The sequence below is a fragment of the Xyrauchen texanus genome, chromosome 35, assembly GCF_025860055.1.
Source record: "Xyrauchen texanus isolate HMW12.3.18 chromosome 35, RBS_HiC_50CHRs, whole genome shotgun sequence".
NCBI lineage: Eukaryota > Metazoa > Chordata > Actinopteri > Cypriniformes > Catostomidae > Xyrauchen > Xyrauchen texanus.
The window spans coordinates 33468855-33476789 of NC_068310.1; positions in this window are offsets into that span (position 1 = coordinate 33468855).

Here is a 7935-nt window from a genome sequence, read left to right on the forward strand (position 1 = left end):
CTCTCCTGTCCATCCAGCCTTGGGAGTGAGACGTGTGAGGGAGTATTAAAGGACAGACAGCGTACATATTTCACGATATGTGTGTGGTTCTGCACCGTGGACCGGCTGAGATGCTTGGCTTCCTGTCAGTGCCTGTTTTGTTGTACATGCTGGCCAGACAACAAACTCAAAATGGCATTTGTGTCTTTCTACGGAAGAACATCAAAGTCACATCAGGACCTCCATAATTTAGCGCTTAAGCTGATTATATTACCACTTGGTTTGAGTGGAAAACAATGGCAGTCATGTTTAAAAGTGGATTAAGTGTTTAAATACTTTCTGGTGCCACTGTATATTATTGGATGACGTATCTTATTTTATATTCCAGAATAAAATGAGACAAAATGTTATGGTAACATGTTATAACCTAAATGACTAAAAATGAAATTTTTTGGCATGTACGATTTAGAGCTCGCGACTGTGTTTGAAGCACATTATTTTGATCTCAGACATTGGCGCTGTTGACACCTCAGTACTTGACTATCCTTCAAGCTTCTCCATCTCCCCTGCACTGCACTTCCAATGGAACTAATTAATAAAAGTGTTTAAATCGCAGCCCCCCCCCCTCCTGTAATAATTAACAGCAACATCTGTTAAAATTTCACTCTGTCTAGAAATAGCAGCCCCTCTGCAAGCTCACAGGGAGAAATGCAAAATGCGCAGAGGATCCATTTAATCGTTTAGACAACAAATATGTGACTTCAGTGGACAGGCTCGTTAGAAAATGAGAGTCGTATCAATACGTTAAGCCGATTGATTCCATCCTGTTTTATTTTCTCATCCATGTGCTCGTTGCCGAGCAATCTTGTGTGGATTACAACATCTGATGCAAAGAGATCGATTTTGAAAGCTTTTGATTGTGTCTGTATTATGAAAAAGACATATGGACGAATCAATGCAGAGGTTAAGTTAGGTCAGAGCAGAAAGCCCCAAAGTAGTAGCAATCCCGCCAATACTGACAGGACGCAAATTGATTTAGTGGAGGTACTTTATGTATTTTCATGTAAAATCAACTTAGAACCGGTGGTGAAAACTGCAGTCCATAGTTCAAAATGGTCAAGGTGATTTCAGATGGTAAACTGACTGATAATCAGTGTTGGGTGTAATTAATTCATTATTGTAATTAAATTACTTTTTCCTTGAAAAAAGATCCAAAAAGATTTCCATGGTGTAGACTATAGAACAATTCTATACAGAACAATAGTGAATTTAAAATCAAAATGTAACTTTTGATGTTAAAATGTATGTTTTGTAATTCAACGCTGCCACCTTAAATTCTTTGGCCTGTTCAAGAATAATTTAGGTGATTTTATATGATTTATTTGAAATAATTAAAAGAACATTTTCATGTCTGTCCTTGAATTGTTCATCTGGTTAAAGTTGATATGGGTTTTAAAAAGTAATTAGTAATTAGTAATAAGTAATGCGATTCCTTTTCTGACAGAGTAATTAGTACAGTATGTAATCTAATTACACTGTAGAGGATGTAATTATTAGTTAGTAATTAATTACTTTACTTAAATCGCTTACTGTGCAAAGTTATATCCAATTTTACAACGTTGTTGCCATGACAACAAATGGCCGTAAACTCTAAAACCCTAAAACGACTTTAAAAACGATTATTTAATACAGCTGAAATACATGAGTTTTAATTGAATAATTAATGTAAGTGCTTATATAAAATTATAAGCGTCACATTTCTGCCTTTTAAACCCTCCAAAAATTGGCCCCCATTCACTTCCTTTGTAAGTCCCTCAGTGTAACCTACATTTTTGCTTTTGTTTTTTAGAATAGGAGGAACAAGTCTAAATAAATGTTTTGTGGTAATCAATTTTATGACACAAATGCTGTTGATTGAGCTTAACTTGTATTGAACCCGGAATATTCCTTAAATGAAAATATTTTCATAACCTGAAATTGTTTTTTTTAATAAAAATTTTAACATAACTGTAAAAACTGAAACTATATTAAAATACATTATCAAGACTGCAAAACTAAATTAACAACTTGATTAATATTTACCTTAAATTAATTGTTTTTGATGTACACAGTGTATAATAGAAACTAAAGTACAGTATACAGTATACTAAAACATAGTAAATACCAATACTAATACTAAAATAAAAACAAATATAAAGTCGTGGACTGAAAGTCAATGAAAAACTAAACAAAACTGATAATAAAACATACTTAAAAATTGAAATTAAAAATAAATATTTATAATAACTGCAGGGGAAACAGAGATGGTAAGCAAGAGAGAATACATTTATACAATTTTAAATTTATCCCATTTATGCCCCTATTTATCACCTATTGCAAAATAATTTTTAATGGTAACCAATATTGTCACAAACGCTGTCGGTTAAGCTTAACTTTTATTGAACCAGGAATATTCCTTAAATGTTTCATCTAAATCAATTACTGAGAATGACATTTATTTGCATAGATTTGGAAAAATATCACCTGCTCTATTGCTGTTCTTAGAATAATTATGTTGTTGTTTACTCACAAGTTGCTCTAAATTTGCTTTGTGCCAGGTTCGACTCTGACTGCATTACAGAGACATCACAGTCGTCAGGCATCGGAAGCACCGTCAGAATTCCTGGTGCTGTTTTGACTCCTTTACACATTTTATTAGCTCTTTGTTTGTTCTCAGCTAGTAAAAATACCACCATATACACATATATAAATCTAACGAGCGCATTTCGCCCAGCATTGTTTTGGATATTTGGCAAGTTCTGTTGCAAAATACACATTATAAAAGCTGTCCAATCAGGTTGTGACTTTTTCCTGATGCCTTTTGTTTTGTATCTAAAGGTTCGGTGTTACAAATGAGTGTGAACGCTAAGTGAACCAGGATTAAATGCATAATTTTCTTTTTTGGTCCAGACCAAGAGAACCGAACTACAAGTGCATGCACCAACATTGTTTTTGTGCTAGTTGCTGATGCTAATTGTGCTAGTTATTGATGCTAATTGTGCTAGTTGCTGATGCTAATTGTACTAGTTGCTGATGCTAATTGTACTAGTTGCTGATGCTAATTGTGCTAGTTATTGATGCTAATTGTGCTAGTTATTGATGCTAATTGTGCTAGTTGCTGATGATTTGAAATATAGGCTTCTATTATGAAACCTATGGTTAATTCTGATTGGTTGGTCAGTACCCACAGTAAGGGCAATTGTTTTAATTAAGTTTAATTAAGAACTTACAAACCTCAGATGGAAATTTTGAGAGGAAAGTGAGACTTGCAACACTGGCATTAATAAACTGTACGAAGCTCACGAGCCATGGGTTGAGTACCGAGGCCCTACACTAAATCAGTTGCTGAGATTAGACAGGAGGTATCCCATGAATCAGGTTGCAGCTGCTGATAACCACTTTTGTGTGACAAAAAACTAATTGAACTCAAGCTGTTTTGTGTACATGAGTATGACAACAGCTAATGGGATAATTTGAAATACAAACTGGTCCTCATTTTTCCATCATTAATTACTACTAATTATTTGAGCACACGCGCACTCTCTTTGAGGCACCTTTTACGGGATACTTGAACGATGTATATCACAATCAGAATGTCAATGCTGTCTTAATTGTCTTAGTTTCTTCTCTGTCATATCCAGACGTCTTCGCTGATTACAGTATATGACAGCTGCAGGTATGAACTGCAATCTGCGCAGCTATATTTGTATATCATGTTGAGAAACATAATCATAACTCAGATATCCTCAGATCAAGACCAGACCTCCAATATTATGAAGTATTATAATAATGTGTCAAGGAGCAAATTTGAGATAGGAGGAACGAGTCAAGATTAATTTTTGTGGTAATCAACATTATGCCACAAATGCTTTCGATTTAGTTTAACATGTAATGAACCCGGAATATTCCTTTGAGCTGAAAGTTTTTTAGCATTTGAGAAGAACCAAAGGAATGAATCGCGCACACAAATAATACACATGTCTGATGAAGGTTGCATGACCGAAACTTTGCATTAATACATTTATAAACAGATTGCAGGCAACAGCAGTGTGTGGGATTCATTCCTTTGGTTATGCTCTTGTTCAGTTTTTCCTATGCACCTGCTCGCAGGATTTATCAGGTGTTTGAGAAGAAAAAGTCCAGAATGAGACAAGAGACATGAAACTAGCACAGATTTGTAAGAAATTGGTTCCCTGGGACAACAGTCAATTATGGGTGTTTTATCAACTTCAGGCACTTTCATGTCCCAGGGGTTGATTTTTTTATCAAAATGAACAGATCTTTATATATTATGTTTTTGTTTTATGAAGGACTCATTAAAAATGGCATGGAAAGTTTTTACCAGGACTTCATTTATTTATTTGGTATTTTTAAAATGCCTTTTATGTATGTAATTTTACTGTTTTAGCCTCGCCCCAGGCTTTCAGTATTAAACTATGAAAATCCATTATAAAACAAAGCTTTAAATAAGAGTGAAGTAAACATCAACCATTTGAATATTTATTGTCAAAATAATTTCTATAATTATAACCCCCCGAGCAGGGTTTAACCTGGAGTTAAGTGCTTTGCTCAAGGACACAATGGTGGTGGCTGTGGCAAACCAGCAACCTTCTGATTAACAGCCACCACTCTAAACTCAAAGAGAATGCTGCAATTGACCAATCAGAATCAAGTATTCCAGAGAGCAGTGTAATAAGTGATTTTAACATGTACCAATATTTACTTTAAAAAATATAAACTATCCAATTCACCACAAGTTATTACTGATAATGTTCCCTGATTTCAAGATTAACCTAAAACGAATCTTAATATTTAATTCAATAATTCCCAGCTCATAATATTTTCATAGAATTGGCAACCGACAATAACTCAGTCCCATTAACAAAGCACATCTAAAATGCACTCTGCGTTATATCCGTCAGAATGAACTGGCTGCATCACCTTGGCTCATTTCTGCATATTTAATTGTTGTATTTTTTTTTGACCCAGAGCTCTCCTTGGGGAAGCAGCTCAGTCAATCTGAAAGGTTAGCGGTCCCTGATGCAACAACACTGTAGGATTTCATATAATGTCATGTCTTTGTTAGCAATTTCACTGTTAATAATGTAGTCACCTGACATCAGCCAGGCACACCAGGGGCACCGTTATGCAGTTGCAGTAAATGCGATCTCGTCTCAAAAACAATTAGCGTTGAAAAGCACAGGTTTTTTTTCAAACGGTAGTTTTTAAGCCTTCATTGAGAGATTCATCAGTAATCAAGGGTTAATTTCACACTTCAATGAATGGCCTGTTTTAATCCCTATTCAAAGTAATTAAATCTGTCTAATAAAGCGAGCACTTTTCGTTTTTGTTCGCACCTTCGTTTTTTTTATTGTTTTACACCCTTCACGTCTCATCTCCTGCGCAACACGTCATCTCGCCTACGTGACAGGCAGAATACATCCCTAAAATTAAAACATTCCTGACATATCTAAGATGACACAGAGAGAAAGCGATAGAGTTAGAAAAAGAGGAAGAAAAAAGGGAAAAGGATGAGAGAAAATGAAATAGAAGCCTCACAAAGCTCATCAGGGGTGTGAAGAATAGCTGACATTCGTTTTTTTTCTCTTTTCTCTTTCTCTGGCGTGCACACTTCCATTTCAGACGAGTGGAATGTGAAGATTTGACCCTGTCAATCAGGACCACTGACAAGTTTAATCATGGAGCGCCCTCCACAAAATCATGGCTAAATAGGAATGCAAATAATAGAGCACCAGGGCCTCTTATAAATGCTAATCAAGAGGGCTAATCAGCTGACAGGACCACAGATCCTGCTCGTTTGAGGAGTCACTCAAACTTACTTTCTCTTTGCTCTTATTCTCTGTCTTATTCTTTTTTTCTTCGCACCCATTATAGCCCATAAATCTGTAGGCCTGTCTGAAAGGAAATCCAAAACGTAGAGCTGGGCTGTGTGGCAGTATCAGTGTTGGCTCAATTGCCTGTTCCAAAACTTGTTTAATTGCACCCCAACCCACTCACTCTTTTCATCTTGCACTTTTTGGCTCAAACCATGTTATGTTTGCATTATCAATGTTAAGTACCTCCATGAGTACTAGGGGCAGCTGTTTGCGCAGACTGCCCCCAGTGGCCGAAGCTGGAAATGTTGAACATATTGGCACATGTGAGCTCCAGTTTCAGGGTGAAATGTCCACAGAAATGTGCCAAATGTGAGTTGTTTTTTTTTTGCTGTAAATAATGTAATAAAGTCATCAGGAATGCATAACGCTGCGCCCTAACTTCAACCCTAAACCTAACCTTCAAAGGAGTAAAAATGCAATCTTAACAGCCTTCAAATTTGACACGAAAGTGTTAAAACCCATGAACTTCAATTTGATATATTTACAGTTGATGTTCAAACCTCATTTGCTCACGTAACTGGCAGCTGTAATAAATTATATTCCCATTAAAATACGATACGTAATAAAAACGTAAAAAAAGGGGTGATAAATAAATACTAATACAACAGGCTGGAAAAATAGACATTTATTTGTTTTAAAATCCTAGGTATATTTTAAATGTGTTTAAATGTTCACCGGGCGATGCACCCTAAAAACTGCACCGTTTGAACGGTTTCAAAGTGAGGAGCCGCTTAAATGTATGTTTTGTTTCTCTCTCGTAAATGTAAACAAGTGTAAATGTCAACATCAGACTGTATGTAGAAAGGATTGGAGCCTGTCATGCAAAACATGAGCTCATTGATGTCATAAAATATCAGTCTGCATTTTTATTCCAACCCTTACTCATGGTCGGAGTCTGCCGTAAATATTTACTTTATACGTAGGGTTATGTTCTTCCTAAGTTTAACGGTGCAACGCTCAAATATTTAGTAGTGTGTAAATTGTGACTTAGGGCCTATTTATGCCACAGCTAGGCTAAGTTGTAACTTACATATAGCTGGTGCAACCGGACCCATTTTTCATGTTCACGTTTCCTTACCTGATTATTCTGACAGAGAGCGGCATACTAAGGGTGCTTGGCTGCAGCCATGTTAGGCTGGATATCTCGGCTGCCAAATCATCAAGCACCGTCGTAGGCCATCTCAATTGTGAGGACCCTTGGAAGGCAGCCTCTTTTCACAGCCCTCTTTGCCATGTTTTGGAGGATGCATTGGGTGTATCCTTTGTGGCCTTCAATCACCCACAATCCTTTGCACATGTCCCAAATTATTTTTAAAAAGGGTGGAAAACAAGTTATGTGGCCGTGGAGTTGGAAACCTTTATGACACTCGTCTCTTTTTTTCTTTCTCTCTTCAAGTTTTTATTCACATTTGCATGAAGACAATATGTACGGGAAAAAAATACAAGTAGTTTAGACAATACAACAAATTAGAAGATACAATGCACAATAAATAAATACAATAAAATGAATATGTGGAGCAGAGGGGGGTGGGGCCGGGTCGGAATATCGCTCGCCCGGTCCCCAATCGGCCTGATGAGGCGCGTGAGGGATAAAGGCGGCCGGTGACGATGGTTCGATGGAGAGAGAATTACGGGCATGTCCATCGTGTGTGTGTGTGTGTGTGTGTGTGTGTGTTTGTTTATGCTTTTGGTTTAAGTTTTCATTAAAATTACGATTTATGTTGACAAGCCGGTTCTCGCCTCCTCCTTGCCCATCCTTAACAGTGTTACATTGGTGCCGAAGCCCGGGAAGGAGGAGGGATGCCCGTTGCAGAGTCCTCGACACTGCTGTCCACCCAGGGGAGCGCCGCTTCCATCTGCCGGGTGACGGAGTAGCCCGACCGGCCGGATGTGGTGCAAGTGGGGACTGGATACCCCGACCGCCTGGAGCGAGGGAGCCACTGCCGGGAGCGGAGGAGTGCCCTGCCGTTCCCAGAGACGCGGAGGGGTCGAGGCAGACGCCGTCCGCGAGGGGAGGAGG